General features: G+C 38.5%; 1 protein-coding gene and 1 pseudogene across 2 annotated transcripts in view; both read right to left on the bottom strand.

Moving 5' to 3' along the window:
• The window catches only part of LOC143715490 (uncharacterized), a 43,823-nt gene extending 39,818 nt beyond the window's left edge, over positions 1-4,005 (bottom strand). The window contains exon 1 of the mRNA XM_077207323.1: positions 3,786-4,005. The gene's annotated coding sequence lies outside the window, so the exon portion shown is untranslated. The remainder of the gene's footprint in view (positions 1-3,785) is intronic.
• Positions 1-20,806, bottom strand: part of LOC143715429 (uncharacterized) — a 90,757-nt pseudogene that overhangs the window by 7,602 nt on the left and 62,349 nt on the right. The gene's annotated exons all lie outside the window — the stretch shown is intronic.

The following is a 20,806-nucleotide window of genomic DNA, read 5'->3' as shown; positions in this document are numbered from 1 at the left end:
AGGAAAGGGTGCTGATTTTTATTTTGTGCAAGAAACGCATGCTTGTAAGGAAGATGAAAAAAGTTCTGGAGAAGTCAATGGGGAAATGACATATGGTTCTCACATTTCAGCAATAGATCTGCAGGGGTCGCTATACTGAAAGGAAACTTCAGAGGTCAGGTTCTTAGCCACGAAATAGATAGTTTGGGAAGAATGGTACTATTGCATGTTAACATTGATCAAACTCATTACTCTCTTGTGAATTCATATGCCACCAATAATAGACAGCTTAATGAAACATTTTTCAAAAATATAGAAATTCAATTGAAACGAGTTATAACTAAATTTCCCTTAGCAAAAATAGTATGGGGAGGGGATTTCAATAGTGTATTTGATGAGGATTTGGATAGATGGCCATCAAGAAGCAATGAAACTCATTGTGAAATCAGAAATGTATGTACACGTGTTGGTTTAGTTGATATCTGGTGACTCAAAAATCCAGACAAAAGAATCTACACATGGAGCAACAAAGATTATTCCAAACAATCACGCATTCTTTTTTTTTTTTATGATTCCAGATGGTTTCTATAGAGCCGTCAGTTTTGACTGACCATAAGGGTGTATCGTTCTTGATAAATACTCACGGTCCAGATGAATCTAAATTAAAAAGGGGTTATTGGAAATTGAATAAAAAGTTATTAGAAGATCACAAATTAAAATTGATGGTATCAAAGTTAATTGATAAGCACTGTCTCAGGCTAAAATAACAAATGTTTATGGAGAACATTGGGAAATAATGAAATACAATTTAGGAACCTAGCTATTTCAATGGGGAAATCGATTGCTTTAGTTAAAAGACAAAAAGAATATATTGTTATTAAAGAAATAATGCGCCTATCAAGTAAAGAAAATTTGAACATGCAGGAACAAATAGATTTATCATCATTACAAGTACAACTGGATAACATTTATCAAGAAAAAGCAGAGGGTGCATTTATCAGATCTAGATATAAATGGTTGGAAAAGGGGGCAAGAAATACTAAGTACTTTTTTAATCTGGAAAAAAGAAATGGTGAATTGACCTCTATAAACAAATTGTTAATTAATTATTCAGTTACAGAAGATGAAAAAAAGATATCACAGTTTTACAAAGGTCTGTGCACTCCCAACTCTGTGTCTTCTGATCTGAATGACTTGCTAGATAATGTTTCAGATAGTGCCAAAGTTATTGAGGATGATTTTAAATTGTTTTGTGATGGTGATTTAAGGTTAGAGGAAGTTAAAGAATGTATTGGCAACCTTAAAGATAATCGTTCTCCAGGTAATGATGGACTTGTCAGTGAGTTTTATAAAGTGTTTAGAGATAAGTTAGCTCCTTTTTTGCTGGCCGCATTTATAGAATCTATTGAAAAAGGTGAACTGCTTTCCACTTTAAAAGAAGGTGTCATTACATTAATTCCAAAGCCAAATAAAATTATTCTTGATTTAGAGAATTGGAGACCCATTAGTCTATTAAATAATGATGCCAAATTATTTGCCTTAATCTTTGCCAAAAGATTGAAAAAAGGATTAGAAAAAATTATAGACGAGGAACAGACTGGATTTATTCAAGGAAGGCACATTAGTAATAATATTAGATTGATACTTGATATGGTAGACTACAATGATTATGTTTTAGATGATAGTTTTATCTTATTTATTGATTTTCACAAGGCATTTGATACCATAGAACATAATTTTTTATTTAAAGCAATTTATTTTTTGGGGTTTGGCAATTATTTTCAAAAGGCTATCAAAACTCTATATAAAGGATGTACCAGTTCTGTAAAATTAGCAAGGGGGACTTCTGGCAGATATGAAATGGATAGAGGGATCAGACAAGGGTGTCCAATCTCCCCTTTTTAGTTTTTTGTTAGCAACGCAAATAATGGCCCTTCACATTAAAAAAGGACATTTTCAAGGAATTACAGCATTGGGGGAAACATTTAAGTTGTGTCAGTTTGCAGACGACACTGCTCTATTTTTGAAGGATAGGAATGAAATCATTAAAGCAGTGAAATGCAAGAAAAGAAAAGCGGAAGGAATCTCCAGATCAGTCTATGTTTCGTTATCATTGGATATTCCCTCTAAAGTTACCAAACAATTAGATAGAATGCTTTTTGATTTTATTCGGAAAAACAAGCCACGTTATTTGAGAAAAGAAATTTTATGCAATCCTAAAGATCATGGTGGTTTAGAGGTGTTGAGTTATGATGCTTTGAATTTTAAAAAATAAAGACTGCATTTGGAATTCCTTTCCCAATTATCTATTTAAACAATTGGGCGACCTAAAATTTTTATTGAAGTGTAATTTTTCGATTGAAAAAAATACAATTTAAGCTTGCAAAATTTCATAAACAAGCTCTTATGGCATGGACACTGGCCTACAAACATAATTTTTCACCTAGGAGATATTATATTTGGAACAACAAAGACATCCTTTACAAAAATAAATCTCTTTTTTTTTACTACTGGTTTGAAAATAATATTATATTAGTTAGCCAGCTTTTGAATAATGATGGAAATTTATTAACATATAGAGAATTTTTGAATAAATTTAAAATACCAGTTAGACCTAAAGACTTTGCAGTTGTAATGGATGCGATTCCCAGGAAAGTATTAATCCTTCTTAAAAATACATCACAAGAGGAAGATTTAAATTTTACATACATCATGGGTAAAATATTTCTGGGTAATACAAATATTTTACAAAATAAAGTCTCAAATAACTATGTTAGGAATATACTTAATAATATTATTTACCCTCCAGCTCGCTTTTTGTGGTCATCTGTGTTTGGACTAAGTACACAAAGTAAATCGGCGTAATGCTTGGCGAACAGTGGATAAATTCTAAATTAATAACAAAGTAAAGGTAGTCTCTTTTAAAATAATGCATAGAATATACCCAGTAAAACATGTACTGGAACATTATAAATTAGATATTGATTACTCTTGTAATTTCTGTAAAGGTGAAAAGGAAACAATTTTTCATTTATTTTTCCATTGCATACATACCAAAATATTTTGGATTGATGTGAAGCGTTTAACTAAGGAAAAATTGACCATTGACTTACAGTTGAGTGGAATTGACATTATGATACACTTCAATGATCATGGGATTGAGAAAGATAAGGCATACTTTATACAATTGTTAATATTGATGGGGAAGTTTCACATTCATATAATGAAATGGTCTGACTCCAAGCCTGACTTTTCTTGCTTTAAAAATGATTTTAAGCTTTATTGTTCACTTTTGTGTAATCGCACAAGTAAAAAGGCAATTAGAGCTTATAGCATTGTAGGCAGGTATGATATATAATGTAGCACCCCCTTTTTTTTCTTTTTTTTTTTTCTTGTCTCTGGCACTGTTCTTTTTTTTATTTACTTTGTTTTTGTTTCACTTTAAAGGATTGTGTCTCATTGTATTGTTCTGTTCGTGGCATTAATACAAAAATAAATAAAATAAAAACATCCAAATCTGAATTTTCATCAATGTCAAAGGTCTGAAAGTAGGAAATCCACACTTTTAATCCCTTAGTGCTCTTGAAATACGAAACGGAGGCGGGTCACACAAGGAGTACTCGTTTTAAAAATGTCACAAATTACATATGACTTTGCATATGACTAGGCTTATTTCTATTGAATAAACCCTAAATAAACTAATAATTAATTATTAATTAATGATCCGTCGTGTAACGTCTTTTCTGTCTACCAACGTATGAAATATTTCAGAATATCCAAATTAAAAAAAACAATATCATACATACCGGCTTCTGGTGATGCCTGGGGTCTTCGCTTATATATTCATCATGAGGTACCGCCTGGAAAGAACCAATAACTTTTTTTTCCCATTCAGCATATTTGAGAGCATCTTGCGTTTAACGAGCTAACTTGAGCTCTACACGACGCGGCGCGTGTTTACTGCGCATGATCACTCTATCGCTACGGAAACACTTCAGCTTCAACTGTTGAAAGTTTTAGCCACAAGCTGTGTCCCAATGTGAAGCCTGCGTCCTCCGAAGGGCGTATTTGAAGGCCGATTGGCCGCATTTGAAGGCCGATTGCGTCACAGCGGCGCGACGAAGGCCGTCCCAATTCAAAGGCTGCATCCTCGAAGGCCGCATTTGAAGGCCAATTGCGTCACACGGCGCGATGAAGGCTGTCCCAATTCAATTCCGCATCATTCTTTATTTTTTATTATTTTTTATTTTTTATTTTTATTGAATACAAAAAGATACATACAACCAAGGCAAATGCATTCTTTCTACAGTGTGCAAGAATATCGCATGAAAGGCTCAACACAATATAACAAAAATAAATACAAACTTGGAAATCATAACTTACATTAACTTAGGGTTAAAATTAAACAGTGTTGGGAGTAACGCGTTACAAAAGTAATGCATTACAGTAACATATTACGTTTTGCTGTAACGCAGTAGTGTAAGGCATTACTAATCAATTTTCAGTAATATTTTACTCTGTAGGCTACATGTTCGGTAAGGCTTGCGTTACAACAGACTTTTAGTTTTAATTGTAAAACAAACAAACAAACAAAAAAACCAGCAAGACCGCCAGACATTACGAATGAAAGATGCAAGTAGGCTAAATTAACTGTTCGTGCAGTCAATATGGCAGCGTCGTCTGATATATTTGTATAGCGATTTATTTTTTACAGGAGTGCCGTGAGGATGATTTCGGCCTCTGTGCTCACGCTGGCCAGAGGAAAAGCGGCTAATGGTGAAGTATGGGATCAAATTCCCGCCAAATGTATTGCGTCCACGGATCAAAAAATAACAAGCATGAAAAAAAACTTTAAACACATTAAAAAATATTTTTTACAAAACTTAAACTTGTGTTCATGCTTTCTTTAAAATTATGTTTTCCTTGGTTTTATTACTCTGTACTTTGCGCTCTCTTTCATTTTCTGCTCATAATTAATTTTTTTGTACGCTTGTGCTGTTTTTCTCTTCGCTCTTCTTTCCATGTTCTGCGCTTGCTCTTCCAAATGTTGCAGTTCGAGTTTCATGTAAATTAGGGCGGGCTTAAGCGTCACCATTGGTCCACTAGTTCTAGATTGACAGCTCCTCCTCTAGCCAATCAAACGAAGAGGGGAGTTGACGTCACTCCAATGCGACTCGCGCTACTGATGTTCTTCTCTCGTAGCTACAGGTGAAGATAAACATCAAGTCAGTTGGCAAAAATCTTTCCGTGGCAGGACACCGTTAAACTGTATGTGTGCCTGCATCTCGATCTGTTACGTCTACCTGGCGATCCGTTATCGTTAAATTCGTCACCCTAACGACGACGACATGTTGTGTCGTCAGTTAACAATTGTGCCTGTCTGACGATCCATCATATTCACCTTTAATGCCCTGGCCTTACTTCTGGACCTTGCACTGTGAGCGTCGATCTCCTGCGAGCCACACAACAGTGTTTCATTAAAGAATTCCTGATTTGAACGAGAAGTTTGAATGACTCACTCATAAAGACAGTATAACGCCACCACCCACTGGCTGTTTTACTTTCATATTTAATCTATGACATGGAAGGGCGATGTCGGTCCTCCTGGGTGCAGAGTTTAGCTCCTCCAACCCTAATCAAACACACCTGAACCAGCTAATCATCCTCTTTAGGATTATTAATACTGCTAGCTAGGTTTTTATCGGAGTTGACGCTAAACTTTGCAGGACAGCGGCACTCCAGAAACGACGTTACCTATCCCTGATCTTTTCAATAATTTTCATGTTGCTGTATTAAAAATTGAAGCTATATTTAAAACATTAATCCTAAAGTAATATGCAATTATGTAGCTATGTAAATGAACACAATAACTATAATAAATCACTGCATATCAAATCCACCTGGTTTCTGTAATCTCCTCTGTACACAGGCCCGGATTGGCTAATCGGGAGCACCGGGAGAATTCCTGGTGGGCCGGTCTGTTTTATTGCCCAGGAGGGCCGGTGTTGTCATGGCACTGGGTTGAATGCTCCAGTCTCAGCGCAGCACCACTATTTTTTTATTATAATTTTCTCGCAGCCCCACAAAAAAAAAGTCAGTTGTTAGAGATGTGCGAACAAAGAATAAGAGATGCAAAACATGGATAATAGGCGCAAAGGCGGCGCTGAAAAGGCCAGAATAATAAAACATCTCTAGAAACTCAAGCGGCCAAATAGCCTCAGAGCCGTACATACCATTGTGGTCTCCGAGGTCCGGACCTCGGTCATTTTTCTGAGTGTATAATGAACTTTGTGAAATAATTGCCTAATACTCTAATTTGGTGCTGCAATGATTCGCATATCGCGACGATAACCGACCTCATAATCTGAGCTGCTTCAGTAGCTACTCAACACCGCTCGTCGGCAATGGCAAAATGTTTGAGATGACCGATCAAAGCAAGCGGGATTTATGTTAACAGAAGCGCGAGCCGTGGCCGCGCGCGAATCCCAACGCGACGCTTCAAGAGATTAGCAAGTGGAACTAAACTAAACAGCTGTTTTACGATAGAAGTTTTAAACGACCGAAATAAATAATCAGTTTGCAAAGACTGTATCAATCAAAGCTCAGCTTCGGGAAGGGGAGATTTACAGGTAACCTCAAGATAAAGAGACTGAGAGAAGAAGAATGAGAGAAGGAGATGAGAGAGGAGAGCAGGAAGAGCAATAGCCTATTGCATACTATGCCGAGAAGGAGAATAACTTTATTACAATGGATTCCTATTTAACACAGATATACATGTTCTTTGCCAATGACAGTGGAAAAATAATATGCCCCCGAACCCAGATCACTTTTGGGACCTTTGTATTTATGTACGGCTATTGCACTGAATAGACAATTATATTTTTTTGAAAAATACAATGAATTACAAGGCTGTACAGAACAGTGCACTATTGCAGACTTATATACTGAGGGTTTAATTACATTATTTTAATATAGTCGGTCGGGAACTAAAGTGGGCCGGTCTAAGGTATGAAACTCCAGGGCTGAAAACTAGTCCCACTCCGGCCCTGTCTGTACACTATAATTTTCATTAATCTTTTGTCAAATGGTACATCTAGTCTAGAATTAATTTACCAGGCTACCTAGGCTATATGATCGCTTAACAACAACAATTAAGAAAATATTTCAGGATGGCGTATTTAACTGTAATGGATCACCAGGTAGGCTGTGCGTTTTTTTCCCTTTTACAAAGACTACAGGTTTATTTTAAATGTTAGTTGTTGTTGTTGTTCTTTGTTTTACATACTCTGAACTGTACCACAAATGCCTTTGTATTTGTCTTGTACTTTTTGCACTGTATGCCTTGTTTGTAATGGAACTAAATTATATATATATATATATATATATATATATATATATATATATATATATATATATATATATATATATATATATATATATAAAGGTAGGATGTGTGTACTAGCGTTGAAAGGTCAAAGTCCTAAATTCTTCAGACGGGTAAAATGGCCGTTTTTAACTTAATTTTTGCAAAGAAATGTAGTGTTTCAAAACTGCATGATGTTTTAGAGCTGCCTTAGCATATTAACATCATGAGCCAAGTATTGTTTAACACCAATTACCAGTGTGCGCATTAAAATGTAGGCTACCTCAAAAAAGAGGAATTTAATAATTTGTATATGTCCAGAGTTCAGATAGCTTTACTGCTTAAAAGTCCTTGTAAAGTTTAAAATAAACTGTTGTCTTCCCCTGTACGAGTGAGCATCAGTAGCGCGAGTCGCATTGGAGTGACGTCAACTCCCCTCTTCGATTGATTGGCTAGAGATGGAGCTGTCAATCTAGAACTAGTGGACCAATGGTGACGCTTAAGCCCGCCCTAATTTACATGAAACTCGAACTGCAACATTTGGAAGAGCAAGCGCAGAACATGGAAAGAAGAGCGAAGAGAAAAATAGCACAAGCGTACAAAAAAATTAATTATGAGCAGAAAATGAAAGAGAGCGCAAAGTACAGAGTAATAAAACCAAGGAAAACATAATTTTAAAGAAAGCATGAACACAATTTAAAGTTTTGTGAAAAATATTTTTTAATGTGTTTAAAGTTTTTATTCATGCTTGTTATTTTTTGATTCACGCTTATTATATTTTGATCCGTGGCCGCAATACATTTGGCGGGAATTTGATCCCATAAAGATGGCATGAAGAAGACTACATTCGCGAGATGGACGTATGAGCATTAGGCTATTCGTTCTGTTTTCTTTCTAAACAGTTAGGCTATGTTTATGTGGTATTTTTCATGTTTTCATCACGCAATCATGTTTTTGATGCGGTGGTGACGCGTTCATGTAAGGGCGGCGGCGCTGCCGATAAAGCACCTAAAAGCTGTCACAAAGAACCGGCAAAAGCAATGATTATGAATATGTCAAATATAGCAAGGAGACATTTTAATTGTTTATTAATAAAGTCAAGATGAAGTTGACGGTGCTGACTCGCGATCTTCGCAGTAGGCTAGTGAATGCACCAGAGAGAAATGCACATTTCATTTCATAAGCAGAGCAGTCTGTTTTCTTTCGTTTTGAATTGTTCTGTTTACAAGTAGACATTTCAATATATATATATTTTTCAGGTCCGTACAATTAAAACAAAACGAAATTTACTTTAAAGAAAGGCTTCGTGTCTTCTGTGTAAGTTGTCTGTGAAAGTTTTAAAGCAGTCTTTTAGTGCCGCTTCAGAGCGGTCGCGTCCGTAACGGAGAACTGTCACGTCTGTAACATTGTTTTTTCCTCATAAATGCGAACACGAAAAATAAAATAAAATGAATATTTTATGTTCTGTGGAGATCCAACCCTTCTTCATTAGATTTGCGCAGTGTAATTCACAGAATTACAACAACAAAAAATCGTTGCCTCCTAAAAGTTAAAGATTTTTTTTTGTCACACATGACTGTCGATTTCCCTAATATTAAATATAAAACACATGTGTAGACTGATATTTTTCTAATGTCTGGACTCCTTTCTGGGAGGAGACTATGGATAAACAGACGTTTCAATATTTTGGTATTAATGCATTTTCTGACAATTTATATAATTATATAAGTTAACTGCAAGTCTGCAAATGTCATGTCCATAACGCTGGAATTCCCAAATTTTTAATAATTTATCCTCAACTAGTTTTGTGGTGTAGGTCTACATATTTTATAATGTTATGTTAACTTCAAATAATACTAATAGTAATTTAAAGATGTGGTAGCATTGGATCTGGACGGTATGGATAACGCTGGGAGTTGGAAGGGGTGTGTTGCGATTCTGCAGGTTCGTGGATCTGAGTCTCGCGATTTCGGTTTCATATGATATGGCATATCCTTACAGCCCTAGTCATTTTAGAATGTTAAGTTCTACTCCTGTATAGTTATTTTGGTGAAAGTAACTCAAAAGTAATACAGGAGTAATGTAACGCATTACAATTCTGAGACAGTAATATTGTAAGGTAATGAATTACTTTTAAATAACAGTAACAAGTAATATATAATGTATTACAGTTTGGAAGTAACTTGCACAACACTGAAATTAAATAAACAAATAAAGGTAAATAAAATAAAAATAAAGTTAAAATTTAAAATTAAGGGGCAATATCACACCAAATCAAATGAAATTAAAAGATCAAGTAGCTTTATCGCTGTCACGGGTGGTGTATGGCAGGAAGCACGAGGAGACGAGGAATTCAAATAAACAATAAACTTTACTATAAATCAAAACAACAAACAGGTACAGGCAGACAGAGCGGATGCAAACACCAGTTAACATAGACGAGAACCGACCAAGACAGACTGAACAGAAGAAACTAAATACAGAGACAAATGAACCATAATGATGTGAAGACAGGTGACACAGATGATGATAACGAGGAACAGGCTGGTAAGTGAGGGAGTGAGTTCAGGTGTGGAGACAAGGAGGATTCTGGGAAGTGTAGTGCAGACAAGGACAGACAGGTGCAGACGAGGACTGTGACATTACTCCCCCCTCCCGGTAGGCGTGACCTCACGCCTTAAAACAGGGGTGGGAGGGTGGGCATCCTGGAGTCTGTAACGGGAAGGCGGACCGGGTGCAGGAGGATGGACTCCAGGATGGACCAGGCGGCCATGGCGGAGCAGGACGTGGGCGTGGCCATGGCGGAGCAGGACGTGGGCGTGGCCATGGCGGAGCAGGACTTGGGCGTGGCCAGGGCGGAGCAGGACGTGGGCGTGGCTGAGCAGACGAAACCTCGGGCGTCCAGGGTGGAGCTGTCGGACCCTCGGGCATCCAGGGCGGTGGGGACCCTTCGGGCGGCCATGGCGGTGCGGACCCTTCGGGCGGCCATGGCGGTGAGGACCCTTCGGGCGGCCATGGCGGTGAGGACCCTTCGGGCGGCCATGGCGGTGAGGACCCTTCGGGCGGCCATGGCGGTGAGGACCCTTCGGGCGGCCACGGCGAGGGCCTATGGCCCCCCCCCAAAAAAATTAAAGGGGAGAGTGACAGAGTCATTACCAGTCTCTGGGCTGGACGGAACCAGCGGTGAAGGGGTCTCTGGGCTGGACGGGACCAGCGGTGAAGGGGTCTCTGGGCTGGACGGGACCAGTGGCGAAGGGGTCTCTGGGCTGGACGGGACCAGCGGCGAAGGGGTCTCTGGGCTGGACGGGACCAGCGGCAAAGGAAGCTCAGGGCTGGACTGGACCAGCGGCAAAGGAAGCTCAGGGCTGGACTGGACCAGCGGCAAAGGAAGCTCAGGGCTGGACTGGACCAGCGGCAAAGGAAGCTCAGGGCTGGACTGGACCAGCGGCAAAGGAAGCTCAGGGCTGGACTGGACCAGCGGCAAAGGAAGCTCAGGGCTGGACGGGACCAGCGGCGAAGGAAGCTCAGGGCTGGACGGGACCAGCGGCGAAGGAAGCTCAGGGCTGGACGGGACCAGCGGCGAAGGAAGCTCAGGGCTGGACGGGACCAGCGGCGAAGAAAGCTCAGGGCTGGGTTCATGGGCTGAAATGAATGTGTGTGCTGCCCACACACACACAACAGCCATGGATCCCACAAGTAGCACTGCGTCATCCAGAGCTGGCTGGACGGTCTCTGGCTGGACGGTCTCTGGCTGGACGGTCTCTGGCTGGACGGTCTCTGGCTGGACGGTCTCTGGCTGGACGGTCTCTGGCTGGACGGTCTCTGGCTGGACGGTCTCTGGCTGGACGGTCTCTGGCTGGACGGTCTCTGGGACTATGGCCTTCCTGGCAGCACGTGCTGATATAAGTGGGGGATCGGCGATGCAGGAAACCAGTCCTGGACGTCCATATACCGATCCGGTGGCTGGTTTGATGGTGGGCGTGATGGAGATGGCTGGAGACGGTGATTGTGTGGCAATGTCATCCGCCTCACCAATGGTGAAGGTTGAGCCACACAACCACAGCACATAATCTAGGTACCGGGCAAACGAACCTGGGTTTGCCGTTGCTGGAGCTTGCTGGTACAAAGGTTCATCCAGACCACACCAGAATACGGTCTTCAGCGCATCGTCAGTCCAGTCCACGAGGTGGGATATTTCAAGGAATTTTGCCACATATTCCTCAATTGGGCTACCGTCTTGAAAACAATGGACCAGACGATCGGCTGGGGTGAATGGAGAGTGAGCTGGGTTAACCGGGGTGAGAAGAATTCCCATGCTGACTCTTTACTTGGTCGGTTCTTCTGTCACGGGTGGTGTATGGCAGGAAGCACGAGGAGACGAGGAATTCAAATAAACAATAAACTTTACTATAAATCAAAACAACAAACAGGTACAGGCAGACAGAGCGGATGCAAACACCAGTTAACATAGACGAGAACCGACCAAGACAGACTGAACAGAAGAAACTAAATACAGAGACAAATGAACCATAATGATGTGAAGACAGGTGACACAGATGATGATAACGAGGAACAGGCTGGTAAGTGAGGGAGTGAGTTCAGGTGTGGAGACAAGGAGGATTCTGGGAAGTGTAGTGCAGACAAGGACAGACAGGTGCAGACGAGGACTGTGAAATCGCACTCCCACCTCTCATTCCTTCAAGGGCTCTAGAAAAACACTTTAAATCATTTTTGAACACAACAAGTAGTGGTAGGGATTTAAAAAATCTACATTTGTGAATGAAATATTTTGCCATTATTACAATGTTATTAATCAAATAAAAATTAGCACAGCAGTCTTTGGGAATTCCAAATAAAATATGTTGTAAAGTAAAAGTAAAACCATCAACAACCACCTCCTTTTCTATCAACCAGTTCTGAATTGATATCCAGAAGATTTTTGACAAATTGCATGTAAAGAAGATATGGACTGTGTCTTCAGAAAGGTTATTACAGAAAGAACATGGGACAATATCTATATTAAATTTTTGTTTTAAGAGTTTGTTAGAAGGATAAATTTCATTTAAGATTTTGAAGTGTGTTTCTTTTGCTTTAGGGGGAATAGGAAAACTTAAATAAGCTGTTCTAAGATATTTTACAGTAGTCTCATTAAACATGTGATCCAACTTATTTCTTTTAATTTGACAGGGATAACACGTTTTTAATACAACCTGTCTTATATACTTGTTAGTACAATGAGCACTTTTAAAATGAATATCTCCAATGAATAAATTGGGAGGAGCTGGATTAACTTCAGCATAAGAAAGAGCGTATCTCATCAGCATTTTTATGCCAGAGGGTATTGCATTAATGACAGTGAAGAACTCTTTCGGGTGACAAGTAAATCCATGCTTTAATGTAAAAGCATTATAGTCTAAAAGGTTACCCTTTTCATCCATTAGATCCCTCACTGACCATATGCTTCTGCTTAGCCAATTCTTAAAGCATAAAGACTTGTTCCTGTGCAAAATATATTTGTTGTTCCAAATAGAAACACTATGAGGTGTAAAATTGTGCGTATGTGCTAATTTCCTAAATAAGAGAACTTGTTGATGGAATGTTGATAGTTTCACCGGGAGTTTGGATAAATCAAAATCACATTTGAGAAAATATTGAATTCCACCAAATTCTTGAAATAAAGCTGAAGGAACTGTAAACCAAAAACTATCTTCATTACATACAAACATTTTTAGCCATTTGAGTTTTAACAAAATATTCATGTTTTCAAATTCAATCACATTCAAACCACCTTGTTCGTAAGATTTAATGATGTCCGCTTTTTTAATATAATGAGCTTTGTGCCTCCAAATAAAATTATACATTTTACGGGAGCATGTTTTAATAAACTTTGCAGGGGGAGCTAAAGAAAGAGCGGGGTAAACTAATCTGGATAAATATTCGACTTTGGTTAATAAGATTCGACCAAAAATTGAAAGGTCACTCTGTAACCAGCAATTTAAGATTCGGTTTGCTTTTTGTAGATTATTTTCAAAATTGTCTTTCGTACAAATTTTCTGATCTTTGGAAATTGTAATGCCTAAATATTTCACCTTATTATTTACCAAAATATTATGCAGACAAGTGAAATCACTCTGGTGCAGGGCAAAAAGTTCACATTTGTTTAAATTTAGTTGGAGTCCTGATGCCTTAGAAAAAGTATTACTAATGAAATAGCCAGAGGAATTTGATCCTTGTTTTTTAAAAATAACGTAGTATCATCTGCCAATTGACTGATTGCTATGCTTTTATCAAATACATTTAATTTCTGTACTGTTCGATCATGGATAACTAAAGTAGACAACATGTCTGCAGCCAAAATGAATAAAAGAGGGGATAAGGGGCAGCCCTGTCTTATTCCACGCCTAATAGAAAATCTTTGTGAAGTACCGCAAGGAAGAGAAATGGAACTGTTCATATCTTTATAAATCATTTTTATAATATTGACAAAGTGCTCACCAAAACCAAAGTGCTCTAAAGATTTAAATAAAAACCTATGCTCTAACGTGTCGAAGGCTTTCTTAAAGTCTAAGAAAAGAATACATCCATCATCCTTAATCAAATGATTGTATTCAACCATATCCAATAGTCTTACATTGTTGTGAATAGATCTTCCTTTAAGGAATCCCGATTGAACCTCATTAATAACCCCATTAAGGCCCTCTTTCAATCTATTGACAAGAACGTGTGTAAACATTTTATAGTCATTGTTAAGCAAAGTGATTGGTCGGAGATTATCTAAATATCTATGATCTTTATCTGGTTTGGGGATTAGTATAATCAAGCCTTGACTCATTGTGGGGCCCAAGGATCCATCTTCAATAGATTCAATAAGAGCATTAAACAGTAACATTTTCCAATCATTCCAAAAAAATTTATAAAAATTTCCTGTGAGGCCGTCAGGACCAGGGGATTTATTTGACTTAAGTTTCTGAACTGCTAAATCGAGTTCTTCTATACCTAACCGTGCATCACAAAGATCTCTTAATTTATTGTCAATCCTAGGAATAAAATTAATAATTTTTCCAAAGAAGTCATCACACTCTTTTGGAGAAAAATTAGACAAATACAAGTCACTGTAGAAATTATTAATTTCTTTGCTTATGGTTGTATGGTCAGTATTTTCAATATTATTCACCATTAGGGAAACAATACTGTTTTTAGACTGCCGTCTTTTTTCTAACCTACAAAAATAGGACGTGCTTTTCTCTCCCTCCTCTATCCATTTGGCCTTAGAGCGAATGTATGCACCTTTAGCTTTTTTAATGTACAAGTGATCCAATTGTGTTTGAAGAGAAATAAAATTACTTTTTTCAGTGCTACTCAGGGCACTTTTATTGCAGTACTTATTGATCTCAAATATAATTTTGTTTTCATGTTGTCTTCTTATTTTGGCAAGCATTTTACTATAGTTTATAGAAACTTCACAAATTTTGAATTTAAGAAACTCCCATCTGGCTTTATGAGAACTAAAATCATTACTATTCTCAATTGCTTTAATTAAATCTTTTACCTTTGCACAATATCCTACATTTTCAAGCAAATCAGAATTAAATTTCCAATAACCCTTATTATATGACATTTTACAATTTGGCTTAACTACCAAGACAATAGCGCAGTGATCTGTTAGAGGCGCTGGTGAGATAGAGCAATCCTTAACAAACTGTAACAAATTATCTTAAATTAACCAATAATCGAGCCTCGATTTGCTAGAAGCATTAGGTCTAAACCAAGAAAACTTTTTGGTGTTAGGGTTAAGATGTCTCCATACACCCAAAACTTTAAGATTGTTGCAAAGATGAGTAATCAGAGTTTGGCTGAGGGGTACTACTTTTTGGTGGATGCCTGTGAAAAGTTTCATCTGGTGTGACATTAAAGTCTCCACCTATAACAATATTATCCGTTGGAAATAACCTCTTGAAATTACAAATTAAAGAAGAAACCTCAGCAAAAAGCTGTTGATTATGTTTTGCATTATTATGACCATATACATTAACCAAAATGAAAAAGATAGATTCAATATCCAGAACAATTGCAACCCAATGTCCATTTGAATCAGTTTTAACAGAGATCACTTTACCTGGACAGTTGTTAAACATAATCGCAGTCCCTGCAGAGTGGGAGGATCCGTGGCTTAATAACATTTTATCTCCCCATTGACTCGCCCAGAAAGCAGCATCAGTCGCTGTGGAGTGTGTCTCTTGTAAAAAAATACAATGCGAACCAGTTCCTTTACAAAATAAAAACATAGCCTTTCTTTTGACCTTATTTTGAATGCCCCGAACATTTAAAGAGAGTAATGAAAACGGTAGCTTAACTTGAAACATACGAAGAACAAAATAAAATAAAAAAAATATAAAAAAGAATAAACACAGATTGCTAACTAGAAACAGATATGTAGTGACTGGATGACAATTAACCGAGTAGACTACATACCTCGCAACTTAGCGTTTCTCCAAATAATCACATCTCACACCATCCTACCCTTAAAATGAATAAAAATAAAAAGTTCAAGCGCAGGATTTCGTTGGATCAATGCGTCTTCCTTCAATAAAACCAAACGGCCCTCTGTAATAGCCTACGCCTTTTTCCCTTCTTTACGCGCTTTATCAATCAGCGGCCACAGAGCGGCGCGAGCGTTACGGTCTTCCTTCGTGAAGTCTTCCACAAATCTGACTCCGTGGTTTAGGCAGACAGATGAGTTTTTCGTTGACTTCCATATTTCGTCCCTGTATTTCCGCATTGTGAATTGGACGATCATCTGTCTTGGTCTTCCTGGTTCCTTCTTACCGATCCGATGCACTGTGTCAATAATATCGTCTAGTTTCTGTATCAAGGTGTGGAGCAATTTCGGCAATCAGGTCGACCACTTCCCTGCGGGGGTCCTCTTCAGACTTCTCCTTCATGCCGTTAATCGGGAGATTCCATCTTCTCTTATATCGTTCAAGATCAGATGTTCTCCCAGATAGCAATTACATTTGGCCCGGATCCGTTTTAAGCCTCTTGCCTCCGTTTCTATCTTAGAGACGTTTTCTGATTGTGAACCAGATCCGTGCCAGATATAAGTTTCAGCTTAAACATTCTAACTGCCATCAGTTCAGTATTTTTACCATTTTGCAGATCTGGCCCAGATCACTTTTCCCATAGGTAACCGAAAGACATTAGCTGTGTCTGACACTGATTTGGTCCAGAGCTGCAATATGAATCTGAGCCGATACTGTTTTCACAGGCTATACTGGTGTGGCCCGAATCTGTGATGCATATCTGAGCCGACTGCATTTAAAAAAGGGCTACAAACTGCTCTGGCCCATATCTGCAAAACGGATTTGATCCAAGACTGTTTTGACAGATACTACCTGATGTGGACCACATCCGAAATACTTTTCTCAAACTGTGTGAAGAACTCCGTGGATTGGAATAAACATTTTCAAAACAACATGGTTGTCTGCATATTTTTTTTTTATCTAGAGCATGATAAATGCATTGTCATTAAGCTGAGCAATATTATTAGTGTTTAAAAACTATACAGCAACATTTTGTGATGCTATAAGGCCGTTACAGCACAGTCGTTTGAGCTCCGTTTTAGGTCCGTTTCACGACAGCGCCAAGTGAACGTTGGGTCTCGCTTGACTGTCGTCTTGCAGATACGGTCCACATCCGTCCTACGGACTTCAGCCAGAAGCGCCAAAAAAAGAAAAGAAAAAAAAATAGATATAGGCTATCATCAAACCAACTGTCAACGCAGATTTACCTGACCAGCTAGGCTACCACACATAAGTTTTTATGTGTTTATTCTATGTGTTTATTATGTAAATCTATTTGTATGTGTTTATTCTAATTTACTGTCTATTACTGTGAAATGCTGTTTGCTTTGTAGATAGCAGTTACAGGCTGTTTTTTTGCGCACCACAAAGTGTTATGTTAAAGCCGCATCTGCTATGGCGCTACTGCGCTATACAAATAGCATATTAGTAGCACAGAATAGACCCAATTAGGATAACCGAATCAACTTTTTAATGGCACATATTTGCGCTAATATAGGCCTACTGAATTTTAAAAGGTAGTCTTCGCTTAGGATGTCCAGACGTCCCCGTTTTTGGTTGCCTCCGGGAAAATACAGAAAAACTAAAGTTACCTGTCCCTGTTTTTTGAAGATAAAACTTGTATGTATTTTAATCAGATTGACAGTCAAACTAAACATGTCCCCGTTTTTTCCAAAATTTTGGGATTATATCCCCGGTTTTGGTCTCGGACATCTGGTCACCTTATCTTAGCTTTAGCTGATGCCGTTAAAGCGCTGAGAATTGCAGGCACACATTCATGAAAATGACACCATTGTGAGCTTAATTTTACACTTTGACCGACCATTTAAACACTCGCTTGAATTGTATGCTGCCAGCTATCCATCATCTAACAGTGTCAATAATTGATGCCACAACCTGCAGCTATTAACTATTAAGTTGGATGAGACTAGGGCCAACCGTTCCGTATAATACGGAATCGTTCCGTATTTGACACATAAAAGGCTTGTTCCGTATTGAACTGATACGGAACGCACTTTGTTCCGTATTTTTAAGAATCAATTCAGTACAAATCCATGACAGACGCATAGCTTCTAATATATATGTCAGACAGACTATGATGAATGAACGAAGACCCGCTGCTATAATGGCAAATTCGGGGACTTGGTCTTGACACACCCTTTGCGGGCTCTGACGTGTAATGACGTGGAGTTGGCTCATTGGTCGCACGTCTGAGGCGCCCGCGCCATTGGATGTGCAGTTGCCGTCAGCCTATGAGCGAGCCAGACGCTCAATGTGCAAAATGCGTTTTACAGGCTTCAGTAAATCGAGTAAAATGTGTTTTGCATTTGTAGGCTATGATAAGAAAAACTACTAAAATTAAAAAAATATATATTTTTTGCACTGGAAATAACATTCTAGAAGTCTAATTCTATTGAATAAGTTCGCACAAGGCTACAGAAAACTGTTGTGTTTATTTTTCTTCAAATGCAGTCTAAGCCGATGAGTTTTGAATGTTATATGTTGTATTTGTTTAAGTTAAAAATAAAACGTATTATAACCTAAACAAATACATGGTTCATTTTTGGCAAAATGATCATGATAGCCTTTATATATCTACGTGGTTAAGTCTTGTATATTGATTAAGCCTACTTTGCTATTCTATAAATATATAGGCCTAATACATTGGATTATAGTATGATTTAAAATGTATGAATTTCAGGGGTTATTTTTCAAAATGTTCTGTTATTGTTGCCTGGCCTTATTGACACAACTCGGATTGATGATAAATTAACATATTTCCTCAACTAGGATTTCTTAGGACTTTTAGTATGTTGTTCTGCGCACCTCATAGAAATTATCTATGCTGATTTTTTTTTTTTTTTTTACAATTAGTCTGTCGTAAAATGCTACTTTGCCTGGACTAAAAATAAATTGAGTAATTGTGATTAGGATTTTTTTTTTTTATTATTCATGGCCAAAGTATCATTACTGAAATCAAATATACATTAATTAAAGAATAGGAAGAGAAAATATATGATCAAACTGATAGAAAGTGGCAGGGACATTAGCCTACATAATTTAGAAATACATCTGAATGTATATGCCTCCAACCTTACACTGAACAAAGACCATAACCACTATTCTTCTCATGCCTACCCCAATTACAATTTCAACCTTACAATATATAGATAGATAGATAGACAGATGGATAAATAGATATTGACCAATAGAGGGATAGAGAAATAAATGTTATACTTGTTACCAAATCTTTATTTTTGATGAACCAGACAACTTTTCCAGTCACATTATACATCAAATTAAGTAAGACAACAACTTACAACATACTTTCCATTTCTTTTTCCAGATGCTGAAAACATGATGCAAACTGTTGAGACGAAGGTATAATACTCAGATTTTCATTCCATTCCAAACTCCATACTTTTATTTTATTTTATTATTATTCAATTTACAGTTGAGATAGTTACATAAATGTAAAAAATGAATAGACGCAAGACACCTGTTTCCAGTTCAGCGTTGAGGAGAAGAGCCAGGGTGGACCTTAATAGAAGGTTAATTGATATCGGCCAGGAAACACCTGCAGCCACACTTTCTCCCAGAGATATTGGGTCTCCAACAGATGATGTTGCAGAACCTGAAAATGAAATCATGGAAGAAAATCTTGGATTAGATCCAATGGCAGCTGTTGTGTCTGACAAAGAGGATAGATCTTATTATCAAGATGATAGTGATGTAGAAGAAATATCTGACTGGGAGGAACCAGAAAAACTCAGAAATCGCCTTTCCAACTGGGCATTAACATATGGTATTTCCCATATTGCACTTTCGGCTCTCTTGGCAATATTAACGGTCCACCACTGTGACTTGCCAAAAGATGCACGAACTCTTCTTAACACAAGAAGAGATTATTCTGTTAGGGAGCTCTGCGGTGGCCTTTACCACTACATTGGCATTATTGAGGCGTTAAAACATACCCTTTCCCAGTGGAAAGACAAGCTTGTCTATGGATGTTGTTTATATCTTCAAATGTCAGTGGATGGCCTGCCACTTTTTAAAAGTTCAGGTCTTCAGTTGTGGCCCATTTTAGGTAGATTGGTTGGAGTACCCATGAAAGAACCTGTAGTCATTGGGATGTACTCAGGTATAAAGAAACCTGAGTCATCAAAAATGTATCTCACAGATTTGGCAAATGAACTCTCACAATTACAGGAGGGGTTTACATTTGAGGGGAAAAGGCTCACTTTAAAAGTTCATTCGATGATCTGTGACGCACCGGCAAAATCCTTTGTGAAAGTCACAAAGGCTTTTAACGGTTACTATGGTTGTGACAAGTGTATTCAGAGTGGGGTGTACCTCAACCACCGCATGACATACCCCCTCATGAATAGCCAAACACGGTCTGATGAGGCATTTGCCAGGCAGGAGGATGAGGAACACCACCATGGTCCTCATGCCTTCACAAATGTACATTTTGGTTTGGTGTCCCAAGTCCCACTGGACTACATGCACCTGGTGTGCTTGGGGGTGGTAAGGCGCCTTATCTTTCTGTGGATGAAAGGTCCTCTGACTGTCCGTGTACCAGGGAGAGACGTGGACAGAATATCCAGAAATCTTCTAAGCTTAAGACCCCACATTCCTTCGGAATTTGCTAGAAGGCCAAGAGCACTGAACGAAGTGGATAGGTGGAAGGCGACGGAGTTCCGTCAGTTTCTCTTATACACAGGGCCGGTGGTGTTGGGCGAGGTGTTAAGACCTGATCTATATGCAAACTTCCTGCTGCTGTCGACAGCCATGGCAATGCTGGTCTCCCCTTTCTTTGCCAGAAAGTACAACGGATATGCCAACAGCCTCCTTCATGCTTTTGTGGAACATTTTGCCCGCCTGT

The sequence above is a fragment of the Siphateles boraxobius genome, unplaced genomic scaffold, assembly GCF_051911475.1.
Source record: "Siphateles boraxobius isolate OS27281-9 unplaced genomic scaffold, OSU_SipBor_1 6, whole genome shotgun sequence".
Classification (NCBI taxonomy): domain Eukaryota; kingdom Metazoa; phylum Chordata; class Actinopteri; order Cypriniformes; family Leuciscidae; genus Siphateles; species Siphateles boraxobius.
The sequence above is the reverse complement of the archived record's forward strand: the minus strand, read 5'-3'. Positions and strand labels throughout refer to the sequence as shown.